The 26,118-nt window shown below is 50.3% G+C and overlaps 8 non-coding genes and 12 pseudogenes across 8 annotated transcripts; 19 read left to right on the top strand and 1 right to left on the bottom strand.

Moving 5' to 3' along the window:
• The window catches only part of LOC148669667 (5S ribosomal RNA), a 119-nt pseudogene extending 95 nt beyond the window's left edge, over nt 1-24 (top strand).
• Nucleotides 25-560: 536 nt separating this feature from the next.
• Nucleotides 561-679, top strand: LOC148669666 (5S ribosomal RNA; annotated as a pseudogene).
• Nucleotides 680-1,216: 537 nt separating this feature from the next.
• LOC148669665 (5S ribosomal RNA) lies at nt 1,217-1,325 on the top strand (annotated as a pseudogene).
• Nucleotides 1,326-1,862: 537 nt separating this feature from the next.
• On the top strand, nt 1,863-1,981 carry LOC148669664 (5S ribosomal RNA; annotated as a pseudogene).
• A 537-nt stretch (nt 1,982-2,518) lies between these two features.
• On the top strand, nt 2,519-2,637 carry LOC148669663 (5S ribosomal RNA). The gene has a single exon (XR_015937731.1). It is a non-coding gene; the product is annotated as a 5S ribosomal RNA (ribosomal RNA).
• A 537-nt stretch (nt 2,638-3,174) lies between these two features.
• Nucleotides 3,175-3,283, top strand: LOC148669662 (5S ribosomal RNA; annotated as a pseudogene).
• Nucleotides 3,284-3,820: 537 nt separating this feature from the next.
• LOC148669661 (5S ribosomal RNA) lies at nt 3,821-3,939 on the top strand (annotated as a pseudogene).
• Nucleotides 3,940-4,476: 537 nt separating this feature from the next.
• On the top strand, nt 4,477-4,595 carry LOC148669660 (5S ribosomal RNA). Its single transcript, XR_015938364.1, has one exon. It is a non-coding gene; the product is annotated as a 5S ribosomal RNA (ribosomal RNA).
• Nucleotides 4,596-5,132: 537 nt separating this feature from the next.
• Nucleotides 5,133-5,241, top strand: LOC148669659 (5S ribosomal RNA; annotated as a pseudogene).
• A 537-nt stretch (nt 5,242-5,778) lies between these two features.
• LOC148669658 (5S ribosomal RNA) lies at nt 5,779-5,897 on the top strand (annotated as a pseudogene).
• Nucleotides 5,898-6,434: 537 nt separating this feature from the next.
• LOC148669657 (5S ribosomal RNA) lies at nt 6,435-6,553 on the top strand. Its single transcript, XR_015938616.1, has one exon. It is a non-coding gene; the product is annotated as a 5S ribosomal RNA (ribosomal RNA).
• Nucleotides 6,554-7,090: 537 nt separating this feature from the next.
• Nucleotides 7,091-7,209, top strand: LOC148669656 (5S ribosomal RNA). Its single transcript, XR_015938286.1, has one exon. It is a non-coding gene; the product is annotated as a 5S ribosomal RNA (ribosomal RNA).
• A 538-nt stretch (nt 7,210-7,747) lies between these two features.
• Nucleotides 7,748-7,866, top strand: LOC148669655 (5S ribosomal RNA; annotated as a pseudogene).
• A 1,993-nt stretch (nt 7,867-9,859) lies between these two features.
• On the top strand, nt 9,860-9,978 carry LOC148669654 (5S ribosomal RNA). Its single transcript, XR_015937730.1, has one exon. It is a non-coding gene; the product is annotated as a 5S ribosomal RNA (ribosomal RNA).
• A 537-nt stretch (nt 9,979-10,515) lies between these two features.
• On the top strand, nt 10,516-10,634 carry LOC148669653 (5S ribosomal RNA). The gene has a single exon (XR_015937729.1). It is a non-coding gene; the product is annotated as a 5S ribosomal RNA (ribosomal RNA).
• Nucleotides 10,635-11,171: 537 nt separating this feature from the next.
• LOC148669652 (5S ribosomal RNA) lies at nt 11,172-11,290 on the top strand. Its single transcript, XR_015938285.1, has one exon. It is a non-coding gene; the product is annotated as a 5S ribosomal RNA (ribosomal RNA).
• A 537-nt stretch (nt 11,291-11,827) lies between these two features.
• Nucleotides 11,828-11,936, top strand: LOC148669651 (5S ribosomal RNA; annotated as a pseudogene).
• A 537-nt stretch (nt 11,937-12,473) lies between these two features.
• Nucleotides 12,474-12,582, top strand: LOC148669650 (5S ribosomal RNA; annotated as a pseudogene).
• A 536-nt stretch (nt 12,583-13,118) lies between these two features.
• Nucleotides 13,119-13,237, top strand: LOC148669649 (5S ribosomal RNA; annotated as a pseudogene).
• Nucleotides 13,238-23,415: 10,178 nt separating this feature from the next.
• On the bottom strand, nt 23,416-23,488 carry trnat-cgu (transfer RNA threonine (anticodon CGU)). Its single transcript has one exon. It is a non-coding gene; the product is annotated as a tRNA-Thr (tRNA).
• Nucleotides 23,489-26,118: the final 2,630 nt, after the last annotated feature.

Genomic DNA, 26,118 nt, shown 5'->3' with positions numbered 1-26,118 from the left:
TGGGAATACCAGGTGCTGTAAGCTATTAAGCGCAGGAGGCGCCCTATCCCCGCTCGCTCGCTCATTCCCCTGTTCACACGTGCAGTGCGGCTTGTCCGTCTGTTTATTTGTCAGCTTTGGCGAGACACGGGTGCTTGTGTATTAGCGTGAGCGTTTTTTATTCTGATCAGGAACAGTTTTACAAGTCCGCAAAGGATCGAGGAAAGGTTTATCGCCAGCTGAAAAGAGACACAGCGCTTCGGCTGTGGAGACTTGTTCGGCTGGCGTTCGGAGAGTCGCGTTTTTCAGAATTGTATTGAGATCGTTTTCCACAGAGCTCAGATGTCAAAGCACAGCAGCAGCTCTCCACAGCGATCCTCTATAGCGCCCTTTCTCCCGCAGCTCCGTCCTCATTGGAAGGAAGCAAGAGTGAAAGGCTGAAGTGAAATAGAGCGGGGACGAAGGCAGTGAAGAGAGAGAACGTGGAAAGAAGAGAAAAACGCAAGGGAAAAAAGCAGCGTCGTAAAAGAGGTGACGGAGCTGTCCTCTCAATAAGATGGGTGCCAGCAAGTCTTGCTCTCGCTTATGGCCACACCCCCTTGAGCACGCCTGATCTTGTCTGATCTCGGAAGCTAAACAGGGATGGGCCTGGTTAGTACTTGGATGGGAGACCGCCTGGGAATACCAGGTGCTGTAAGCTTTTAAGCGCAGGAGGCGCCCTATCCCCGCTCGCTCGCTCATTCCCCTGTTCACACGTGCAGTGCGGCTTGTCCGTCTGTTTATTTGTCAGCTTTGGCGAGACACGGGTGCTTGTGTATTAGCGTGAGCGTTTTTTATTCTGATCAGGAACAGTTTAACAAGTCCGCAAAGGATCGAGGAAAGGTTTATCGCCAGCTGAAAAGAGACACAGCGCTTCGGCTGTGGAGACTTGTTCGGCTGGCGTTCGGAGAGTCGCGTTTTTCAGAATTGTATTGAGATCGTTTTCCACAGAGCTCAGATGTCAAAGCACAGCAGCAGCTCTCCACAGCGATCCTCTATAGCGCCCTTTCTCCCGCAGCTCCGTCCTCATTGGAAGGAAGCAAGAGTGAAAGGCTGAAGTGAAATAGAGCGGGGACGAAGGCAGTGAAGAGAGAGAACGTGGGAAGAAGAGAAAAAAGCAAGGGAAAAAAAGCAGCGTCGTAAAAGAGGTGATGGAGCTGTCCTCTCAATAAGAAGGGTGACAGCGAGCCTTGCTCTCGCTTACGGCCACACCCCCTTGAGCACGCCTGATCTCGGAAGCTAAAGAGGGATGGGCCTGGTTAGTACTTGGATGGGAGACCGCCTGGGAATACCAGGTGCTGTAAGCTTTTAAGCGCAGGAGGCGCCCTATCCCCGCTCGCTCGCTCATTCCCCTGTTCACACGTGCAGTGCCGCTTGTCCGTCTGTTTATTTGTCAGCTTTGGCGAGACACGGGTGCTTGTGTATTAGCGTGAGCGTTTTTTATTCTGATCAGGAACAGTTTTACAAGTCCGCAAAGGATCGAGGAAAGGTTTATCGCCAGCTGAAAAGAGACACAGCGCTTCGGCTGTGGAGACTTGTTCGGCTGGCGTTCGGGGAATCGCGTTTTTCAGAATTGTATTGAGATCGTTTTCCACAGAGTTCAGATGTCAAAGCACAGCAGCAGCTCTCCACAGCGATCCTCTATAGCGCCCTTTCTCCCGCAGCTCCGTCCTCATTGGAAGGAAGCAAGAGTGAAAGGCTGAAGTGAAATAGAGCGGGGACGAAGGCAGTGAAGAGAGAGAACGTGGGAAGAAGAGAAAAACGCAAGGGAAAAAAAGCAGCGTCGTAAAAGAGGTGACGGAGCTGTCCTCTCAATAAGAATGGTGCCAGCGAGCCTTGCTCTTGCTTATGGCCACACCCTCTTGAGCACGCCTGATCTCGTTTGATCTTGGAAGCTAAACAGGGATGGGCCTGATTAGTACTTGGATGGGAGACCGCCTGGGAATACCAGGTGCTGTAAGCTTTTAAGCGCAGGAGGCGCCCTATCCCCGCTCGCTGGCTCATTCCCCTGTTCACACGTGCAGTGCGGCTTGTCCGTCTGTTTATTTGTCAGCTTTGGCGAGTCACGGGTGCTTGTGTATTAGCGTGAGCGTTTTTTATTCTGATCAGGAACAGTTTAACAAGTCCGCAAAGGATCGAGGAAAGGTTTATCGCCAGCTGAAAAGAGACACAGCGCTTCGGCTGTGGAGACTTGTTCGGCTGGCGTTCGGAGAGTCGCGTTTTTCAGAATTGTATTGAGATCGTTTTCCACAGAGCTCAGATGTCAAAGCACAGCAGCAGCTCTCCACAGCGATCCTCTATAGCGCCCTTTCTCCCGCAGCTCCGTCCTCATTGGAAGGAAGCAAGAGTGAAAGGCTGAAGTGAAATAGAGCGGGGACGAAGGCAGTGAAGAGAGAGAACGTGGGAAGAAGAGAAAAACGCAAGGGAAAAAAAGCAGCGTCGTAAAAGAGGTGACGGAGCTGTCCTCTCAATAAGAAGGGTGCCAGCGAGCCTTGCTCTCGCTTACGGCCACACCCCCTTGAGCACGCCTGATCTCGTCTGATCTCGGAAGCTAAACAGGGATGGGCCTGGTTAGTACTTGGATGGGAGACCGCCTGGGAATACCAGGTGCTGTAAGCTTTTAAGCGCAGGAGGCGCCCTATCCCCGCTCGCTCGCTCATTCCCCTGTTCACACGTGCAGTGCGGCTTGTCCGTCTGTTTATTTGTCAGCTTTGGCGAGACACGGGTGCTTGTGTATTAGCGTGAGCGTTTTTTATTCTGATCAGGAACAGTTTAACAAGTCCGCAAAGGATCGAGGAAAGGTTTATCGCCAGCTGAAAAGAGACACAGCGCTTCGGCTGTGGAGACTTGTTCGGCTGGCGTTCGGAGAGTCGCGTTTTTCAGAATTGTATTGAGATCGTTTTCCACAGAGCTCAGATGTCAAAGCACAGCAGCAGCTCTCCACAGCGATCCTCTATAGCGCCCTTTCTCCCGCAGCTCCGTCCTCATTGGAAGGAAGCAAGAGTGAAAGGCTGAAGTGAAATAGAGCGGGGACGAAGGCAGTGAAGAGAGAGAACGTGGGAAGAAGAGAAAAACGCAAGGGAAAAAAAGCAGCGTCGTAAAAGAGGTGACGGAGCTGTCCTCTCAATAAGAAGGGTGACAGCGAGCCTTGCTCTCGCTTACGGCCACACCCCCTTGAGCACGCCTGATCTCAAAAGCTAAACAGGGATGGGCCTGGTTAGTACTTGGATGGGAGACCGCCTGGGAATACCAGGTGCTGTAAGCTTTTAAGCGCAGGAGGCGCCCTATCCCCGCTCGCTCGCTCATTCCCCTGTTCACACGTGCAGTGCGGCTTGTCCGTCTGTTTATTTGTCAGCTTTGGCGAGACACGGGTGCTTGTGTATTAGCGTGAGCGTTTTTTATTCTGATCAGGAACAGTTTAACAAGTCCGCAAAGGATCGAGGAAAGGTTTATCGCCAGCTGAAAAGAGACACAGCGCTTCGGCTGTGGAGACTTGTTCGGCTGGCGTTCGGAGAGTCGCGTTTTTCAGAATTGTATTGAGATCGTTTTCCACAGAGCTCAGATGTCAAAGCACAGCAGCAGCTCTCCACAGCGATCCTCTATAGCGCCCTTTCTCCCGCAGCTCCGTCCTCATTGGAAGGAAGCAAGAGTGAAAGGCTGAAGTGAAATAGAGCGGGGACGAAGGCAGTGAAGAGAGAGAACGTGGGAAGAAGAGAAAAACGCAAGAGAAAAAAAGCAGCGTCGTAAAAGAGGTGACGGAGCTGTCCTCTCAATAAGAAGGGTGCCAGCGAGCTTTGCTCTCGCTTACGGCCACACCCCCTTGAGCACGCCTGATCTCGTCTGATCTTGGAAGCTAAACAGGGATGGGCCTGGTTAGTACTTGGATGGGAGACCGCCTGGGAATACCAGGTGCTGTAAGCTTTTAAGCGCAGGAGGCGCCCTATCCCCGCTCGCTCGCTCATTCCCCTGTTCACACGTGCAGTGCGGCTTGTCCGTCTGTTTATTTGTCAGCTTTGGCGAGACACGGGTGCTTGTGTATTAGCGTGAGCGTTTTTTATTCTGATCAGGAACAGTTTAACAAGTCCGCAAAGGATCGAGGAAAGGTTTATCGCCAGCTGAAAAGAGACACAGCGCTTCGGCTGTGGAGACTTGTTCGGCTGGCGTTCGGAGAGTCGCGTTTTTCAGAATTGTATTGAGATCGTTTTCCACAGAGCTCAGATGTCAAAGCACAGCAGCAGCTCTCCACAGCGATCCTCTATAGCGCCCTTTCTCCCGCAGCTCCGTCCTCATTGGAAGGAAGCAAGAGTGAAAGGCTGAAGTGAAATAGAGCGGGGACGAAGGCAGTGAAGAGAGAGAACGTGGGAAGAAGAGAAAAACGCAAGGGAAAAAAAGCAGCGTCGTAAAAGAGGTGACGAAGCTGTCCTCTCAATAAGAAGGGTGCCAGCGAGCCTTGCTCTCGTTTACGGCCACACCCCCTTGAGCACGCCTGATCTCGTCTGATCTCGGAAGCTAAACAGGGATGGGCCTGGTTAGTACTTGGATGGGAGACCGCCTGGGAATACCAGGTGCTGTAAGCCTTTAAGCGCAGGAGGCGCCCTATCCCCGCTCGCTCGCTCATTCCCCTGTTCACACGTGCAGTGCGGCTTGTCCGTCTGTTTATTTGTCAGCTTTGGCGAGACACGGGTGCTTGTGTATTAGCGTGAGCGTTTTTTATTCTGATCAGGAACAGTTTTACAAGTCCGCAAAGGATCGAAGAAAGGTTTATCGCCAGCTGAAAAGAGACACAGCGCTTCGGCTGTGGAGACTTGTTCGGCTGGCGTTCGGAGAGTCGCGTTTTTCAGAATTGTATTGAGATCGTTTTCCACAGAGCTCAGATGTCAAAGCACAGCAGCAGCTCTCCACAGCGATCCTCTATAGCGCCCTTTCTCCCGCAGCTCCGTCCTCATTGGAAGGAAGCAAGAGTGAAAGGCTGAAGTGAAATAGAGCGGGGACGAAGGCAGTGAAGAGAGAGAACGTGGGAAGAAGAGAAAAACGCAAGGGAAAAAGAGCAGCGTCGTAAAAGAGGTGACGGAGCTGTCCTCTCAATAAGAAGGGTGCCAGCGAGCCTTGCTCTCGCTTATGGCCACACCCCCTTGAGCACGCCTGATCTCGGAAGCTAAACAGGGATGGGCCTGGTTAGTACTTGGATGGGAGACCGCCTGGGAATACCAGGTGCTGTAAGCTTTTAAGCGCAGGAGGCGCCCTATCCCCGCTCGCTCGCTCATTCCCCTGTTCACACGTGCAGTGCGGCTTGTCCGTCTGTTTATTTGTCAGCTTTGGCGAGACACGGGTGCTTGTGTATTAGCGTGAGCGTTTTTTATTCTGATCAGGAACAGTTTTACAAGTCCGCAAAGGATCGAGGAAAGGTTTATCGCCAGCTGAAAAGAGACACAGCGCTTCGGCTGTGGAGACTTGTTCGGCTGGCGTTCGGAGAGTCGCGTTTTTCAGAATTGTATTGAGATCGTTTTCCACAGAGCTCAGATGTCAAAGCACAGCAGCAGCTCTCCACAGCGATCCTCTATAGCGCCCTTTCTCCCGCAGCTCCGTCCTCATTGGAAGGAAGCAAGAGTGAAAGGCTGAAGTGAAATAGAGCGGGGACGAAGGCAGTGAAGAGAGAGAACGTGGGAAGAAGAGAAAAACGCAAGGGAAAAAAAGCAGCGTCGTAAAAGAGGTGACGGAGCTGTCCTCTCAATAAGAAGGGTGCCAGCGAGCCTTGCTCTCGCTTACGGCCACACCCCCTTGAGCACGCCTGATCTCATCTGATTTCGGAAACTAAACAGGGATGGGCCTGGTTAGTACTTGGATGGGAGACCGCCTGGGAATACCAGGTGCTGTAAGCTTTTAAGCGCAGGAGGCGCCCTATCCCCGCTCGCTCGCTCATTCCCCTGTTCACACGTGCAGTGCGGCTTGTCCGTCTGTTTATTTGTCAGCTTTGGCGAGACACGGGTGCTTGTGTATTAGCGTGAGCGTTTTTTATTCTGATCAGGAACAGTTTTACAAGTCCGCAAAGGATCGAGGAAAGGTTTATCGCCAGCTGAAAAGAGACATAGCGCTTCGGCTGTGGAGACTTGTTCGGCTGGCGTTCGGAGAGTCGCGTTTTTCAGAATTGTATTGAGATCGTTTTCCACAGAGCTCAGATGTCAAAGCACAGCAGCAGCTCTCCACAGCAATCCTCTATAGCGCCCTTTCTCCCGCAGCTCCGTCCTCATTGGAAGGAAGCAAGAGTGAAAGGCTGAAGTGAAATAGAGCGGGGACGAAGGCAGTGAAGAGAGAGAACGTGGGAAGAAGAGAAAAACGCAAGGGAAAAAAAGCAGCGTCGTAAAAGAGGTGACGGAGCTGTCCTCTCAATAAGAAGGGTGCCAGCGAGCCTTGCTCTCGCTTACGGCCACACCCCCTTGAGCACGCCTGATCTCATCTGATTTCGGAAGCTAAACAGGGATGGGCCTGGTTAGTACTTGGATGGGAGACCGCCTGGGAATACCAGGTGCTGTAAGCTTTTAAGCGCAGGAGGCGCCCTATCCCCGCTCGCTCGCTCATTCCCCTGTTCACACGTGCAGTGCGGCTTGTCCGTCTGTTTATTTGTCAGCTTTGGCGAGACACGGGTGCTTGTGTATTAGCGTGAGCGTTTTTTATTCTGATCAGGAACAGTTTTACAAGTCCGCAAAGGATCGAGGAAAGGTTTATCGCCAGCTGAAAAGAGACACAGCGCTTCGGCTGTGGAGACTTGTTCGGCTGGCGTTCGGAGAGTCGCGTTTTTCAGAATTGTATTGAGATCGTTTTCCACAGAGCTCAGATGTCAAAGCACAGCAGCAGCTCTCCACAGCGATCCTCTATAGCGCCCTTTCTCCCGCAGCTCCGTCCTCATTGGAAGGAAGCAAGAGTGAAAGGCTGAAGTGAAATAGAGCGGGGACGAAGGCAGTGAAGAGAGAGAACGTGGGAAGAAGAGAAAAACGCAAGGGAAAAAAAGCAGCGTCGTAAAAGAGGTGACGGAGCTGTCCTCTCAATAAGAAGGGTGCCAGCGAGCCTTGCTCTCGCTTATGGCCACACCCCCTTGAGCACGCCTGATCTCGTCTGATCTCGGAAGCTAAACAGGGATGGGCCTGGTTAGTACTTGGATGGGAGACCGCCTGGGAATACCAGGTGCTGTAAGCTTTTAAGCGCAGGAGGCGCCCTATCCCCGCTCGCTCGCTCATTCCCCTGTTCACACGTGCAGTGCGGCTTGTCCGTCTGTTTATTTGTCAGCTTTGGCGAGACACGGGTGCTTGTGTATTAGCGTGAGCGTTTTTTAATTCTGATCAGGAACAGTTTTACAAGTCCGCAAAGGATCGAGGAAAGGTTTATCGCCAGCTGAAAAGAGACACAGCGCTTCGGCTGTGGAGACTTGTTCGGCTGGCGTTCGGAGAGTCGCGTTTTTCAGAATTGTATTGAGATCGTTTTCCACAGAGCTCAGATGTCAAAGCACAGCAGCAGCTCTCCACAGCGATCCTCTATAGCGCCCTTTCTCCCGCAGCTCCGTCCTCATTGGAAGGAAGCAAGAGTGAAAGGCTGAAGTGAAATAGAGCGGGGACGAAGGCAGTGAAGAGAGAGAACGTGGGAAGAAGAGAAAAACGCAAGGGAAAAAGAGCAGCGTCGTAAAAGAGGTGACGGAGCTGTCCTCTCAATAAGAAGGGTGCCAGCGAGTCTTGCTCTTACTTGCGGCCACACCCCCTTGAGCACGCCTGATCTCGTCTGATCTCGGAAGCTAAACAGGGATGGGCCTGGTTAGTACTTGGATGGGAGACCGCCTGGGAATACCAGGTGCTGTAAGCTTTTAAGCGCAGGAGGCGCCCTATCCCCGCTCGCTCGCTCATTCCCCTGTTCACACGTGCAGTGCGGCTTGTCCGTCTGCTTATTTGTCAGCTTTGGCGAGACACGGGTGCTCGTGTATTAGTGTAGATTAAGCCGGTTCAGGGACGCCAAATATGTAATCATAGTGGCTCTCTGAAGGCACCAGTTCTGTAGGGTTTGGGCATTTACTGAGACAATTATTAATTGTAGCAGTAAATCACAAAGTTGATTCTTTTGATGGCTTTAGAATCCAACCATGCGACATAACTCAAACAACGCACACACACAGGTACTAATACACGAGGATACATTTATTAATACATAGAATATGCATGTAAACCTAACAGATCTTATCGAGAGGGTTATCAGAATACAAAAGGTATATATTCAATCAGTTACAAAGTGTTACACATATCAAGAGGACATACGTTCAGTATATCATTCATTTAGACCGTTTCGTAAAGTGAACTTGGTTACAACTTCTACATTAGATACTCAAAACAAGTACATAACTCTTAGGAATTAAATTGATATCAACTGGTTGGGATAACAATTGAATTCTCGAGCTGTAATGCATTGAAGTTGAATACTCATCCAATCTTTGGGGATTCAGATCTCCTGCGGGCACAAAGAAACAGTTGCAGGCTGTTGCTGTCCAATCCGCACTCTCTGGCTCCGTGCCAGGCTGTGCTGTGCGGCTTGCGACGGTGCGCTGCTGATGCTCACTGTCCGGCTAGTTGGCAAAGTTTGTGCACAGGAGAAAAGATGACTGTGGGTCCCAGCAAGTCAGGAAGAGGACCGGTTCGTTCCTGATGAAGAGCTAGTTCTGAATAGTGATTCAGCTGTCCACAGTTCCGACCTGTTCACGAGGCCTGCTGCTGGTTACTCTCTGGCAACCTCCACTCTAGACTCTTAGAACAAAGGAAAGTTCTGGCACTCAGACACACTGGCCGTTCCGTGGTTGTCCGGGCTGAGTCTCAGGATGGTCAGGAGGCGCGCTGTGAGAATGTCCTGCCCTTGGGAGCCTTCTGCTCCTGGGCCGTCCTGCCCTGGAATTCTCCTTTGAATTCCCTTTAGAACAGTCCACAGAATCCTCTCCAGAATCTTACTGAATCTTGTTGAATCTCCCTTCTGAAACTCACAGGCTCTCTGTGTTGCCTGTTTTACCTGAAGGAACTTCAGCTCATTGATTGGCTGAAAGTTCCATGGGCATCAGAGTCCCACGTGGGTTACTCGGCCCTACCAGTCCCTGATTGGTTGATCAAGGTGAGATATGAGTCACTTAGTCCTGACACTTAGTAATCCAGTCCAGATGTCCAACTGGCACTCCCTAGACAGATAGGCGCCAATGGGTGACCATTGATCATGATAGCCAGGCTTAGCTAAATGCATCCCCCTTTGGGAGCTGGTTTCTTATCACAAGAAAACATCTTAAATCAGCTTGCATGAATTCTTTCTCTGTGGCTGCACCACAGAGATGGAGGGTGAGATGGGGCCTCTTTTGGGAAGGCTCAGAACACTTAATTCTTTCTTATTATGAAGCCTCGCCGCTACATTAGCGTGAGCGTTTTTTATTCTGATCAGGAACAGTTTTACAAGTCCGCAAAGGATCGAGGAAAGGTTTATCGCCAGCTGAAAAGAGACACAGCGCTTCGGCTGTGGAGACTTGTTCGGCTGGCGTTCGGAGAGTCGCGTTTTTCAGAATTGTATTGAGATCGTTTTCCACAGAGCTCAGATGTCAAAGCACAGCAGCAGCTCTCCACAGCGATCCTCTATAGCGCCCTTTCTCCCGCAGCTCCGTCCTCATTGGAAGGAAGCAAGAGTGAAAGGCTGAAGTGAAATAGAGCGGGGACGACGGCCATGAAGAGAGAGAACGTGGGAAGAAGAGAAAAACGCAAGGGAAAAAAAGCAGCGTCGTAAAAGAGGTGACGGAGCAGTCCTCTCAATAAGAAGGGTGCCAGCGAGCCTTCCTCTCGCTTACGGCCACACCCCCTTGAGCACGCCTGATCTCGTCTGATCTCGGAAGCTAAACAGGGATGGGCCTGGTTAGTACTTGGATGGGAGACCGCCTGGGAATACCAGGTGCTGTAAGCTTTTAAGCGCAGGAGGCGCCCTATCCCCGCTCGCTCGCTCATTCCCCTGTTCACACGTGCAGTGCGGCTTGTCCGTCTGTTTATTTGTCAGCTTTGGCGTGACACGGGTGCTTGTGTATTAGCGTGAGCGTTTTTTATTCTGATCATGAACAGTTTAACAAGTCCGCAAAGGATCGAGGAAAGGTTTATCGCCAGCTGAAAAGAGACATAGCGCTTCGGCTGTGGAGACTTGTTCGGCTGGCGTTCGGAGAGTCGCGTTTTTCAGAATTGTATTGAGATCGTTTTCCACAGAGCTCAGATGTCAAAGCACAGCAGCAGCTCTCCACAGCGATCCTCTATAGCGCCCTTTCTCCCGCAGCTCCGTCCTCATTGGAAGGAAGCAAGAGTGAAAGGCTGAAGTGAAATAGAGCGGGGACGAAGGCAGTGAAGAGAGAGAACGTGGGAAGAAGAGAAAAACGCAAGGGAAAAAAAGCAGCGTCGTAAAAGAGGTGACGGAGCTGTCCTCTCAATAAGAAGGGTGCCAGCGAGCCTTGCTCTCGCTTACGGCCACACCCCCTTGAGCACGCCTGATCTCGTCTGATCTCGGAAGCTAAACAGGGATGGGCCTGGTTAGTACTTGGATGGGAGACCGCCTGGGAATACCAGGTGCTGTAAGCTTTTAAGCGCAGGAGGCGCCCTATCCCCGCTCGCTCGCTCATTCCCCTGTTCACACGTGCAGTGCGGCTTGTCCGTCTGTTTATTTGTCAGCTTTGGCGAGACACGGGTGCTTGTGTATTAGCGTGAGCGTTTTTTATTCTGATCAGGAACAGTTTTACAAGTCCGCAAAGGATCGAGGAAAGGTTTATCGCCGGCTGAAAAGAGACACAGCGCTTCGGCTGTGGAGACTTGTTCGGCTGGCGTTCGGAGAGTCGCGTTTTTCAGAATTGTATTGAGATCGTTTTCCACAGAGCTCAGATGTCAAAGCACAGCAGCAGCTCTCCACAGCGATCCTCTATAGCGCCCTTTCTCCCGCAGCTCCGTCCTCATTGGAAGGAAGCAAGAGTGAAAGGCTGAAGTGAAAAAGAGCGGGGACGAAGGCAGTGAAGAGAGAGAACGTGGGAAGAAGAGAAAAACGCAAGGGAAAAAAAGCAGCGTCGTAAAAGAGGTGACGGAGCTGTCCTCTCAATAAGAAGGGTGCCAGCGAGCCTTGCTCTCGCTTATGGCCACACCCCCTTGAGCACGCCTGATCTCGTCTGATCTCGGAAGCTAAACAGGGATGGGCCTGGTTAGTACTTGGATGGGAGACCGCCTGGGAATACCAGGTGCTGTAAGCTTTTAAGCGCAGGAGGCGCCCTATCCCCGCTCGCTCGCTCATTCCCCTGTTCACACGTGCAGTGCGGCTTGTCCGTCTGTTTATTTGTCAGCTTTGGCGAGACACGGGTGCTTGTGTATTAGCGTGAGCGTTTTTTATTCTGATCAGGAACAGTTTTACAAGTCCGCAAAGGATCGAGGAAAGGTTTATCGCCAGCTGAAAAGAGACACAGCGCTTCGGCTGTGGAGACTTGTTCGGCTGGCGTTCGGAGAGTCGCGTTTTTCAGAATTGTATTGAGATCGTTTTCCAAAGAGCTCAGATGTCAAAGCACAGCAGCAGCTCTCCACAGCGATCCTCTATAGCGCCCTTTCTCCCGCAGCTCCGTCCTCATTGGAAGGAAGCAAGAGTGAAAGGCTGAAGTGAAATAGAGCGGGGACGAAGGCAGTGAAGAGAGAGAACGTGGGAAGAAGAGAAAAACGCAAGGGAAAAAAAGCAGCGTCGTAAAAGAGGTGACGGAGCTGTCCTCTCAATAAGAAGGGTGCCAGCGAGCCTTGCTCTCGCTTACGGCCACACCCCCTTGAGCACGCCTGATCTTGGAAGCTAAACAGGGATGGGCCTGGTTAGTACTTGGATGGGAGACCGCCTGGGAATACCAGGTGCTGTAAGCTTTTAAGCGCAGGAGGCGCCCTATCCCCGCTCGCTCGCTCATTCCCCTGTTCACACGTGCAGTGCGGCTTGTCCGTCTGTTTATTTGTCAGCTTTGGCGAGACACGGGTGCTTGTGTATTAGCGTGAGCGTTTTTTATTCTGATCAGGAACAGTTTTACAAGTCCGCAAAGGATCGAGGAAAGGTTTATCGCCAGCTGAAAAGAGACACAGCGCTTCGGCTGTGGAGATTTGTTCGGCTGGCGTTCGGAGAGTCGCGTTTTTCAGAATTGTATTGAGATCGTTTTCCACAGAGCTCAGATGTCAAAGCACAGCAGCAGCTCTCCACAGCGATCCTCTATAGCGCCCTTTCTCCCGCAGCTCCGTCCTCATTGGAAGGAAGCAAGAGTGAAAGGCTGAAGTGAAATAGAGCGGGGACGAAGGCAGTGAAGAGAGAGAACGTGGGAAGAAGAGAAAAACGCAAGGGAAAAAAAGCAGCGTCGTAAAAGAGGTGACGGAGCTGTCCTCTCAATAAGAAGGGTGCCAGCGAGCCTCGCTCTTGCTTACGGCCACACCCCCTTGAGCACGCCTGATCTCGGAAGCTAAACAGGGATGGGCCTGGTTAGTACTTGGATGGGAGACCGCCTGGGAATACCAGGTGCTGTAAGCTTTTAAGCAAAGGAGGCGCCCTATCCCCGCTCGCTCGCTCATTCCCTTGTTCACACGTGCAGTGCGGCTTGTCCGTCTGTTTATTTGTCAGCTTTGGAGAGACACGGGTGCTTGTGTATTAGCGTGAGCGTTTTTTATTCTGATCAGGAACAGTTTTACAAGTCCGCAAAGGATCGATGAAAGGTTTATCGCCAGCTGAAAAGAGACACAGTGCTTCGGCTGTGGAGACTTGTTCGGCTGGCGTTCGGAGAGTCGCGTTTTTCAGAATTGTATTGAGATCGTTTTCCACAGAGCTCAGATGTCAAAGCACAGCAGCAGCTCTCCACAGCGATCCTCTATAGCGCCCTTTCTCCCGCAGCTCCGTCCTCATTGGAAGGAAGCAAGAGTGAAAGGCTGAAGTGAAATAGAGCGGGGACGAAGGCAGTGAAGAGAGAGAACGTGGGAAGAAGAGAAAAACGCAAGAGAAAAAAGCAGCGTCGTAAAAGAGGTGACGGAGCTGTCCTCTCAATAATAAGGGTGCCAGCGAGCCTTGCTCTCGCTTATGGCCACACCCCCTTGAGCACGCCTGATCTCATCTGATCTCAGAATCTAAACAGGGATGGGCCTGGTTAGTACTTGGATGGGAGACCGCCTGGGAATACCAGGTGCTGTAAGCTTTTAAGCGCAGGAGGCGCCCTATCCCCGCTCGCTCGCTCATTCCCCTGTTCACACGTGCAGTGCGGCTTGTACGTCTGTTTATTTGTCAGCTTTGGCGAGACACGGGTGCTTGTGTATTAGCGTGAGCGTTTTTTATTCTGATCAGGAACAGTTTTACAAGTCCGCAAAGGATCGAGGAAAGGTTTATCGCCAGCTGAAAAGAGACACAGCGCTTCGGCTGTGGAGACTTTATTAATAAGGCCCCTCAGTAGTTGAGATCTCTGTTATTCCCATCTAGAAACATGCAATCAGCATGTTATTGCTGAAGCAATAGTCACAACATTATTCCACACCTGGGTGAGATGCGGGTTATGATGACAGTCATGCTTTCTACACCTTATACTGAGCTCAGAAATGGACCAAGCGGACATCTCACGAGCAGATCCCTCCGCGTATAAGAAAGGCAACTTGTCTCAGCAAAAATACAAAAAGGCAAAAACCCCACACTTGGAATGCAAACCTACCCTAAAAAGGAAACACGGTTTTAAAACGAACTTGATTTTCCCCTGGAGAAACCTTTTTATGGACACACATCGCATCTATTACACATGTAGAACTAAATATAAAGATAAAACTTAATATAAGAAGTCATGACATATCACACATGACGAAGTCTGGTCCAGAATAAACAGTTTACACTGACCCACCTTTATTTACCCTGGTCACTCACTTCTATTAACTGTTTAACTGGGTAACAAATTAATATTTGTTTCAATTTGGGATCTACACCTGGGAGCCCTGAAATGTTGGCCAGAGGGGAGAAGCTGATATTCAGACGTGAGAATATATTAAAATAAAGGATCTGATGTTGTTTTTCACCTGTCTAATCAAAGCTTGTTCAAAAATTATCTGATTATAGGACACACGAGTTTATAATCATACTCATTCCACTTTTTAACCCCGTATATATGCACAATATGAAACGTATATACACTAAATCTCACGTGTGACTCCCATAATATACATTTCTTTACGAAAATTAGGAACACTTACTACAATTATCAACCCCCCATGACGAGGCAATATTTCATACCTTTGTTTCTTTGTGGGTTCAAAGTTCTGTCCTGTCGTTTCACACGTAATGTTTTAGTAGTTATCTCAATTTTCCTTTGCAATTATCTCCAAGATCATCATCAACTTTTTGTAAAACGCTATGGACAACTGATATTTAAAGAAAGTCCTGTACCAAAACGTCTTCGTAGGGAAAGACAACTTTTTTTTCCTTACGTTAGTCGCTACACGGTTACTCAAAAAATCCATTCACCGCCTTTAAAAAAAAGTTTCGTTTTTTATTGTGGTTCACTGACATTTCTGTCACAATTCTGAGGGACCCCAAATAAAATTCACTTGCCGGTATAAAGACGCCGGCGAGGATAAGACAGGTATCGAGCCACCTGCGTATCTAGCGGACGTTTAAAATAAAAAAAATGGCGTGTAATGTTGCGAAGGGCTACTGTTTTTTTTATAGTTTGTCGATTGTAAGGGACGTGGGCCGCGACAGAAATACTGGACGGGGTGGGAAAAGCTTGATTGATGGTTTGTTGTACCGCAACGGTCACAATTGACTCACCAGCAAAGATGGCGCCGAGGCCACATCGGCTCCCTCCCGCCCTGCCTCGCACCGAAGCTCGAGCTGCGGAGCGCGACGCCAAACCGCCAGTCCACGGGCGCGGGCGCCGGACATAGACGTCATAAACCCTTCCGAGGCGCAGGAATTATAGATCACTGTAGTTTCTTCTGGACCCGGGTTAGGGACAGTGTGCCCTCCGTGAGAGTCTTCTGAGGAAGCCAGTGTCTCATGGGTGTCCAGGCTTGGTACCATCTGTCCATCACAGGACACACAGACACACACACTCACACACCCTGGACAGGACACCAGTCCATCACAGGACACACACACACTCACTCACACACCCTGGACAGGACACCAGTCCATCACAGGACATACACACACCCTAGATAGGACACCAGTCCATCACAGGACACACACACTCACACACCCTGGACAGGACACCAGTCACTCACAGGATACACACACACACTCACACACCCTGAACAGGACACCAGTCCCTCACAGGACACACACACACAACCTGGATAGGACACCAGTCCCTCACAGGACACTCAGACACACACACTCACACACCCTGGACAGGAACCAGTCCATCACATGACAAACACACATTCACTCACACACCCTGGACAGGACAGCACTCCATCATAGGACACACACACACCAGGGCCAGTTTTCCCAGAAGCCAATTAGCCCAAAAGCCTGTCTTTGGACCCGAAGAACACAGGGAGAACATGCAGACTCCACACAGACAGCCCCCCGGGTCCAGACCCGAGCCCGGAGCCCCCCCGCGCTGAACCCCTCCGTACAGACGGCCGCACACAGCTCCGTTGTTCCCGATTCCCGAGGTGATCTGTTAAAAGAAGCCGGTGTGTTGCCTCCAGGTGACATTTCCTACTGGAGTCAGGACAGGAGGCTCTTCTGTACACAGAAGGGGATGGGGGTGGGGAACAAGCCGCCCAGCCCTGTGGTTGAAGCCGATACCCCGGCTTCTCTCCAGACACAGCTGGGTGAGCTCCTCCAGTCAGTACAGGGGGCTCTACTGTACACAGAGGGTGGCGGGGGTGTGGAACAACTCCTTTGTTCGGGGCCTTGGGGCATTCTTGTTGTGAAAGGAGCTATATAAAAAAAACTGAATTGAAATTGAATCTTACAGGTTTGGGTTTTTCAGAGATCTTGTCAGAGATCTTGTCTGACGTGCCCGTTTCAAAAACGTAACGACACTCCTCACGTCCGAGCGCCGCCGGTCTGTGACGTAACGTATCCTTACACAACCATGACGGTTTCATCATGGACAGCACGAAAGCCCGAAAAGTGGTTGACGTTTTAATTTGGCAACGCCACGATGGATCCCAGTTTTTTTTTTTATTTTGGAGGCCAAAAAGGACAAAAAAGGAAACGTCCGGAGTGGATCGATGGTCATCTCTGCGGTTGTTCTGATGTTCTGAAAAAACAAAACAAAAAAAAAAACGGCTCGCTTGCCCGGTCGTGTAGTGTTTCCACACCCCACGCAAATCAACTTCTCTTCGCCCCCGGGGGCTCGTCGCCCGCAGCACCCCTCTCACGTGATAGGGGCTTCCCCCGGCTGTGACGTACTTACCCTACCCCCTTCCGCCAACGTCATACCGAAGGTCGCGCTTCGGGCCGTGGCGATGTTGACGGACTGTCTTGTAGCGTGAGAAGGGTTTAAATTTCGACTTAAGGAGTTGGCCATCGTTATATTTCGCGAGGTATCATACGGGGGGAAAAAGAACATTTATATTTATCAACCTACTAGTAATACTGGGTGGATGTCACGTTCCCCAAAGTTCAGTGCCTCTCTCTAATAAAGTAGAAACGTGACATTGAACTCCGTTCGAAACAGGAGAAATCACCAGGACACGATACAACTGACGTCCGGAAAAGAAAAAAAGAACTCCTATTCCCATTTGTAATGACCCCGTAGTGTTTTTCCCGGTGTGCGCTCATCTTTCGGAGACCCGTTTCTCTCTGGTGTTTTGCTGTTGGAATAAATGCCGAGGTGACCCTTCTGTGTGGAGTCTGCGTGTTCTCTCCAGCGGGTCGTTTCCTACACCGCAGGGGCTGATCGAACCGGGGTCTCCCAATCGTCACAGAAGTGTGTGTCATTTTGGGTGGTGGTGGGGGGGTGCATCGGGGATACTGCGCCCCGAGGGGATAACCTCTCACCTTACTCCGGACGAAGGGAGAAGACCTGTACCTTCACGAGTCCGGGTTGTGAAAACTTCTTCTGGCAGTTCAAAACGTTTCGAAGAGACTACAGCGCTACCCTGTTTTCCATTTCTATCGTGTATTATTATACAGTCATAAGTATCTGTACTGATCACAGATCCCCCTCTCACTACCAGGACTGAAGCCCAGTGCAGCACGAATAATAATAATAATAATTAATCCGTCTGGACTCTCCACTCAGAGCTCTTCCCAGGTCAGGGGGATCCCCTCCAGCCCCCCCAGTGTGCAGCCCCCACGTGGATGATGCTCCAGTCCGCTCAGCACACAGCAGCTCTCAGTGGGGAGGAGAGCAGAGGGATGGAGCCAGTTCAGAGAGGGGGGGTGATAAGGAGGCCATGATGGGTCAAGACCAGGGGGGGAATCAGGCCAGGACACTGGGGTAACACCCCTACTCCTCTCCAGAAACACCCCGGGATTGTTAATGAGCACAGAGAGTCAGGACCTCGGTTTGACGTCTCATCCGAAGGACAGCGCTTGTTTACAGTCCAGTGTCCCCGTCACTATACTGGGGCATCAGGACCCACACAGACTGCAGGGTGAGCGCCCCCTGCTGGCCCTACTAACACCTCTCCCAGCAGCAACCTCAGTTTTTCCCAGGAGTCTCCCCTCCAGGTACTGACCAGGCTTCTACCTGCTGGGCTCCAGTGGGGAGGGGGCTGCTAGCTGGGAGCTGCAGGGTGAGATGGCTGCTGGGCAAACGATGGCTAAAGAGCTTCCTAGGACACCCTGGAGTTCGTGGTCAACTTCCTTCTCTTCAGACGGAGGTGGCTTGAAATCTGTCTCGTTTCAAGGAGTATTGGACACGATGCCCCCCCTGCTTTAGCCCCGCTAACTGGTGGCACGCCGACAACGAGGGCTCTCGGCCTCAATCCATCAACCACAAACTCTCCGGGATGAAAGAGAAAGACAGACTCTGTTTGTTCGTTTCGGGGGGGGAGGGAAAAAACCAAAAGCTTTTTTTAAAAAACATTTTAATGATGCTTAACAAAAGAACAAAAATTACAATACAGATTAATGTCAAGGGACACACCCCCCCCCCCCCCCATCTTACGATCATCACAGGACCTTAAAATAATACTTAATAATACAAGGTCATGCAGACGATCTGAGGACTCAGGTGGAGATAATGTGAAAGTTTTCCACAGTCCAGTCTGGGGTCCCTCAGCTTCAGTCCAGACTGGGGTCTGGGGTCCCTCAGCTTCAGTCCAGACTGGGGTCCCTCAGCTTCAGTCCAGACTGGGATCTGGGGTCCCTCAGCTCCGGTCCAGTCCAGTCTGGGGCCCCTCAGCTCTGGTCCAGTCCAGTATGGGGCCCCTCAGCTCCAGTGCAGTCCAGTCCAGTCTGGTGTCCCTCAGCTCCAGTGCAGCCCAGTCTGGGGTCCCTCAGCTTCGGTCCAGCACAGACTGGGGTCCCTCAGCTTCGGTCCAGACTGGTGTCCCTCAGCTTCGGCCCAGCACAGACTGGGGTCCCTCAGCTTCGGTCCAGACTGGGGTCCCTCAGCTCCAGTGCAGTCCAGACTGGGGTCCCTCAGCTTCGGTCCAGCACAGACTGGGGTCTCTCAGCTTCGGTCCAGACTGGGGTCCCTCAGCTTCGGTCCAGCACAGCCTGGGGCCCCTCAGCTCCAGTCCAGTCCAGTCTGGGGCCCCTCAGCTTTGGTCCAGCACAGTCTGGAGTCCCTCAGCTTCGGTCCAGCACAGACTGGGGTCCCTCAGCTTTGGCCCAGCACAGACTGGGGTCCCTCAGCTTTGGTCCAGCACAGACTGGGGTCCCTCAGCTTCGGTCCAGCACAGTCTGGGGTCCCTCAGCTCCAGTCCAGTCCAGTCTGGTGTCTCTCAGCTCCGGTCCAGTGCAGTCTGGGGTCCCTCAGCTTCGGTCCAGCACAGTCTGGGGTCCCTTGTCTCCAGTCCAGTCCAGTCTGGTGTCCCTCAGCTCCAGTCCAGTCCAGTCCAGTCCAGTCCTTGGTGGGGAAGGCGACTCCGATCTTAGCTGGCACAGAACCAGGAAAGGAACCTGGAAAGAATATTGTTATTGCAGGTGTGAGGGACACAGACACGGACATCACCATGACATCAAACAGCAAGAGGAGACTCCTTCTTGAATCACAGACACGACCGGGCGGCGTCCCCCTGTCTGCTCACCTGCACCTCCTCTTCTTCTTCTTGTCCTTCCCGGCAGCCTGCTCCTCCTCTCCCTCGCTCTTCCTCTCCTGACACACGGTCTCCGCCGCCTCCATCGGCTCGTCCTTATCATCTGTCTCCACCGACATGCAGCTCAGGGACTTTAAAAAGACGCACCAGCACTTCTGAAGCAGAGACAGGAGAGTCACGTTAAGAGTCGGACTGGACACTCCAGGACATGAACACTGCACTGAGAGAGAGAGGGGTTCATACACACACACTGACTGGACACTCCAGTACATGAACACTGCACTGAGAGAGAGAGGGATTCATACACACACACTGACTGGACACTGGACAGGAGTAAAGAGAGAATCAGAGCATTACCCACTTTCTTTTTCTTCTGTCTCACAGGAGGTGGTGATTGGACCTCCTCCAGCTGGAGTCCGAGTAGGGAGAGAGGGGGCAGGAGAGGGACAGCACAGGGAGAGAAAGAGAGAGACAGGTGAGTCAAGTGTCCCAAGAGTACAGAGACTCTGCTGAGATCACACTCGCAGTGAGTGAGCCTGGGTGTAGCCCACTAATACTGACCCACTGTACACCATAGGACAGAGAAGAGGAGGAGGAGAGAGACACACTGCCTAGACACCACAGGACAGAGAGGAGGAGGAGAGAGACACACTGACTGGACACCACAGCACAGAGAGGAGGAGGAGAGAGACAGTGACAGACAGGGCTGACAAGACAGACAAGATGGCGAAACTCCACCACAGACAGGACAGGAGGCAGGGTGGGACCAGCACTGACCTTCTTCCTCTCTCCTGCCGGAGGAGCTGTCTCCACCTCCTCTTCCTCCTGCAAGTCAAGAGACAGGCTGAGAGAGAGACGGGCTGGTGGGACATCGGCGAACAGAGCTGAAGGCAGAGAGCCGGGGAGACAGGCCCAGCTGGGACAACGCAGGACAGACAGAGAGACAGACAGAAAGGAAGGAGAGAGAGACACAAAGATGAAGGCACAGAAAGACAGCAGGCAAAGAGAAAGATTGAGATTGAGGGACAAACAAACCGAGAGAGAGAGCGGAAGGAGAGAGAGAGAGGAAGGAGAGAGAAGACAGACTGACAGACGGGGCTGAAAGAGAGAGAGACAGAGAGGCAGGGACAGACAGACAGCAGGACGAGAGAGAGACAGAGATCGAGGGACAATAATTTGGTTTCGAAATTTATTCTGAAAATATACAATCATTCACTCCTGAAAAATATCGAGTTCAAATTATACATTATGTACAATATTGTAATCAACATATGGCTAATCATCAAAAATAAAAAAAACTGTACTGGGGGACACAACTGGCTGTGCTGTTCTGGACAGAACACACTGAGGTCCAGTTTCCACCTCCTGCAGGATCAAACAGCACCTCCACTGGCTCTCCAGTGAACAGAGGGACAGACAGAGAGGCTTCAGGCTGCAGGGTGACATTGTCTCTGTGAGCTGAAAGACAATCAGGACAGAGGATGATATAAGAACACACTCTGTCAAGAATATAGAGCCCTCTAGTGATCCTACTGTAGACCTGCTCACCACCCACAGTGACGATCACAGTGCTGATACTGCTTCCATTAAGGTCCCTCACTGTGTAGTTGCCCTGATCAGCTGGAGTGAGGGAGCGGAGTGTCAGAGAGCTGTTCTGCACTGACACTCACTGTTCGTAACTGGGGCCAGGGAGCCCTGCGCTGCTCAGTAAGACTATACGATTCCGGACAGATCATGCAGGATCAAACAGCACCTCCACTGGACCAGCAGTGTGGAGGGGGGAGACAGAGAGGCACCAGGCTGCAGGCTGTGGACTTCTGAGTGAGCTGAAAAGGGACAGGTAGAAACATGTTGAATATTTAGTTTTACAACAATACCTTGAGTTTGGACTGCGATCAGCTTCATTTTGTATTTCAGCTGTGAAAATGCAATTTCAAAAATGCACGCCACAGTCATGTTAGGTTCAAGTTACAGTTGCATCACAACTCAATACATTTGCAATTCACTTCTGAGATAATTGTTCCTGGTGTTTGTGTTGTGTATGCCTTGCAATGGAGGGGTGAGAAATAATGGACTTATTACATTATAATGAATAATAATTGCTTACACTTATATAGTGCTTTTCTGGACACTCCACTCAAAGCGCTTTGCAGGACATGGGGACTCCCCTCCACCACCACAAATGTGCAGCATCCACCTGGATGATGGGACGGCAGCCATAGTGCACCAGAACGCTCCCCACACACCAGCTATGAGTGGGGAGGAGAGCAGAGTAATGAAGCCAATTCATAAATGGGGGTTATTAGGAGGCCATGATTGGTAAGGGTCAATGGGAAATTTGGCCAGGACACTGGGGTAAAACCCCTACTCTTTTCGAGAAACACCCCGGGATTTTTAATGACCACAGAGAGTCAGGACCTCGGTTTTACATCTCATCTGAAGGACGGCACCTGTTTACAGTTTTTCCAGTGTCCCCGTCACTATACTGGGGCATTAGGACCCACATGGGCCACAGGGTGAGAGTTCCCCCTGCTGGCCCCACTAACACCTCTTCCAGCAGCAACCTTAGTTATTATTGTGAAGAATGAAAGAATATTAGGAACATGAAAAGGTTGAATGTTTTAAATGCGTTTTTTTACTGAAACATCCGCTACAGAGATGCGCACACACGTCATTACAAACGCACACCTGCACAGAGACGTCCTCAAGCGCCTTGTTCACAATTATGGGCTCCAATAGGAACAAAAAACGCCAGCCTGACAACTCGAGCATTCAAACCAAGAACCCAACACGTACTTACGTTGGTAGCCTGTGCAGAAAAGCAGAAAGAACCACAAGCCTTCTCTATTGGGAGGAAAAACACACACTCCCTCTCTCACACTCCTGATTTCCTTAAATAGCTCATTCTTCATCTCTGGCTCCTACATACAGTATAGCAGCGCTCAGTCTGCTTTGAATAAGCCATAAATCTAAGATTTGTTTTATCTGTTCCTCTTGTCTAGGCCTAGAGCTGCTTTTCATAAAAGAGCTGTTTGCATAAATAGCTAGGGTTACAGCTGAAGACACCAGCTTCATCCCCCAGTGTGTTATACGTCGGGAGCAAGAGAAGAGGGCCAGGCCGTGCCATTTCATAGATTTTTCTTCTGAAAAGTCAGTTTCTCAGAGGCAGATTTAGCCCCTCATGCATTGTAGAGAGATAGACACGCCCGCGCGCGAACAGTTAGAGCTGCACCCTCACACAGAGTCAGACCCGCACAGACACGTCCTCTTGTTTAAACAAATACACAAACCTGACGGCGCTCACAATGATCCAGACACACACACACACACACACACACACACACACACACACACACACACACGACATCAGTAGTCACTCTCGCACACTGGACCCCAGCTCAGTCCTCACCTCCAGCTCCTGCAAACCGCTTCGAACAAACTGCATTAAGAAAATTAGGTTGCGTTCCGGTAGCAGGCCATCCTGGGCACCAGTGTGAGTTACACACTCATTTGTAAAAGCCCTTCCGCATCGTCGGGCATGCTTCACAGTGCTGGACCTGGGGTGTGGGTGCTGTCTGTGTGGAGTTTGCATGTTCTCTCCCTGGTCTGTGGGGGTTTCCTCCAGGTGCTCCAGTTTCCCACAGTCCAGGGACAGGCTGCCACTTTCACTGGGCAGTGCACCGTCACCGTGGCAGCATGGTGGGTCGGATCTGATTTCAGTCTTTATTTCCTTTTTTAGAGATCCTGTAACCAGGACCTGTTCACTGCCATGACGGACACAAGGAACAATAAAGCCGAAGTCTTGTTTCCCACAAGAAACAACAAAACCGAAGTATTGTTCGATGTGCCGGTACAAACTTTTAGGTTATATAGTCCTTCCTTGCTGCTTCAGACGTCATTCGGTGTTATGGTAAGGGGGGGGTCGTGGTATTTGGCCAGTTAAGAGACCCTGGCCAAATGGTCAGTTTAAGATTATGCCCCCTCGCATCTGGAATCCTTATCAGTTAACCCCCTTTCCTGCCATAAACCCCTGTTGCTTAGAAGTCTAATTTTCAGGCAGAACTGACTTAAGTTAACCCTATTTACATCTTGTCTCTTACTTCAGCCCTCTTCCATTTGCTAGTTAAAAGTTGTACAACCCATTTGTATGCGACAAAAGAAGCCAGTCTCTTTCCACCCGGTTTCGAACCAAGGGCCTTTCGCATACGAGGCGAACATGATAACCACTACACTACGGAAACAGTGGTAAGATGTGCCCAGCGGCCCAGTGCTGAGCTTCGCCAATGCGTTTCAGCTGCTTCCAGTGCCTTTATTGGAGTGCGCTGATGGACCGTGCTCTCTCTCCAGAGACCAGCACGCCTGTCATGGACGGAGCAGGAAAGGCGGTGCCACATTCTACAGCCCTCTCCACGCAATCGGGCTACTGAAGTGGAGAAAATCGCCTCTCCAGAAAGTGCAAATATCATAGAGGTAGAGGTAGGGAGAGAGGAGGAGTACAAATTCAAGCAGAGGCCTGAGTGGAGCACTGTCGTATGGCCCTGACATCAATCCCTCAACTCTCTGCATAAAGCAGTGTCTTATGGCCATAACATCCCACCCCCACCACTCTCAATGGAAAGCACTGTCGTATAACCATGACATCCCACCCCCACCACTCTCTGCATAAAGAAGTGTCGTATGGCCCTGACGCCCACCCCTCCACTCTCTGCGTTAAGCTGTGTTGTCAGGCCCTGACATCCCACCTCCGCCACTCTCTGCGTAAAGCAGTATCTTCAGGCCCTGACATCCCACCCCCGCCACTCTCTGTATAAAGCAGTGTCATATGGCCCTGACATCCCACCCCCACCACTCTCTGTGTAAAGAAGTGTCGTATGGCCCTGACACCACCCCTCCACTCTCTGCGTTAAGCTGTGTTTTCAGGCCCTGACATCCCACCTCCTCCATTCTCTGTGTAAAGCAGTGTCATATGGCCCTGACATCCCACCCCCACCACTCTCTGCGGAAAGCACTGTCATATAGCCCTGACACCCACCCCTCCACTCTTTGAATAAAGCAGTGACGTCAAGCCCTGACATCCCACCTCCGCCACTCTCTACGTTAACCCCTGTTAACTCGCTTGCTGAATGATCTCTCAAGAAATCCCTGGTGAGATACAACAGGTGTTTTCTTCAACAGCCACTAAAAGTCTGATGACCTTCTCTGGATTTCCTGAATATGATGTAAAATTAGTTCAAATCATTTGGTAGTTAACAGAACAAAATGCTTTGGAGGTACATTTAAAACAGCAGAGCAACACTGTAGCACTTCGTGTGTGACTGAGTTTAAATGTGTAAACCTGTCTCTCTATGAACACGAGCAAAGAGTTCTCACTCAACAGAAGATTGCGATGTGAGCACAATAATGTAAGACATCTGGTGATGCCAGGGATTGAACTCGGAACTTCATACATGAAAAGCACGCACTCTACCACTGAACTACATCCCCTATAGCACAGATGGTGGAACTGACTTAAAGATGTGCATATGTTCACTGACCACAATCCACCCTTCATGAATAATTGAAATGAATAATTTATTTTTATATCCAGTCACATGGGCGACGGTGGTTGATTCTTCAACGGGGGAGAACGTTTTTCTACCTCCTTACTCGACTGTCTTTCAATTATGTTTTCTTTGAAATCTTTTTGCATCTTTTAAGTGCTTGCGATTAAATTACGCATAGAAAAACAGCAGTACAGTTGATGTTCATGGACCGATGCACACAACTCCAGTGATAAAGCCGTCTGTAAATATTGTAGAAGAACGTTAAAGGGCGAAACAACGCTCCAACCACGGGAATGGTAACAAGAAGGATCGTGTTCTTATTTAATATGTGCTTTTGAATTGCCTTGTCAATACACACAGGCTTTAGAGATGGACAAATAATTTACAGTGGTGTTTGTAAACAAAGATGGAACATGTTTTTTTCTATACCAGGAAGAAAGGAGCAGAGTCTTAAACTTTAAGAGACAGAAACAATACCTCATCACAGCTAACACTAATTAAAACAACATCACAACAGAAGAGTGAAGCCTTGGGTGAATCAAATTAGTTTTCATTGGTCGTCTGTGTCTTCATAACTTTGTAGGTGAGAGAGAGGATTGCGAAAATGTGCGGGTGCTTCTTAGAAGTGTGTTGGTAGTACAGGTGACTTCCAAATAATTGAGCCGGGTTTTAATCCCGGCCAGTGCATCCCCAAACCTTTTCAAGATAATCATTTATCCGGTAGCACATCTCCTGAAACTAACATTCGAGGTAGGAAGCGTGCTCTTAAACACCAAAACACTCAAAAAGGAAGAAGCAGATCTCTGTACACAAGACAGTAGTGCGATATTAGAATTTCTGAGTTCTTGATGGATTCAGGCTCCTTCTCAGAGGTCCTTGCTCGCCAAATAACTTTACATCTGAGGAAGAGCACCACGGAAAAAAAACCCAACTCAACAAGCGAGCGTGTTGGTTGCTCTTGCTCTTAATGCAAGGAGCTGTTTTTTTTTCCTTGCAATAATCATTATTAACCAAAAACAGTAGCACAGGTAAGTCGCATTTGTGATTATGTCACTTCTCTGCTTCAGCAAGGTCAATAAAAGACTCTGAAAGTAGTAAAGCAAAACTGAACTCAAAATCATATTAGGAATTCTGAGCGATATCTCCATACAGGTAATCCAATAAGAACGTTGAAATATTTGAATATAATCTCTCTATATATTTCGCTGCTTTTTACCCGGAGTAAAACTATTGGATTGAAGGAATGCTAACCGCTGGGTTAAAATGTATAGTTGTTATTTGGAGAAATCTGTAAACTCGTGATCTTATATGTTTTAAAAGACAGCACA

Source organism: Lepisosteus platostomus, chromosome 5, assembly GCF_059453375.1.
Source record: "Lepisosteus platostomus isolate fLepPlt1 chromosome 5, fLepPlt1.hap1, whole genome shotgun sequence".
NCBI lineage: Eukaryota > Metazoa > Chordata > Actinopteri > Semionotiformes > Lepisosteidae > Lepisosteus > Lepisosteus platostomus.
Note: the sequence above shows the minus strand (reverse complement) of the source record. Positions and strands in the feature narration are given on the sequence as shown.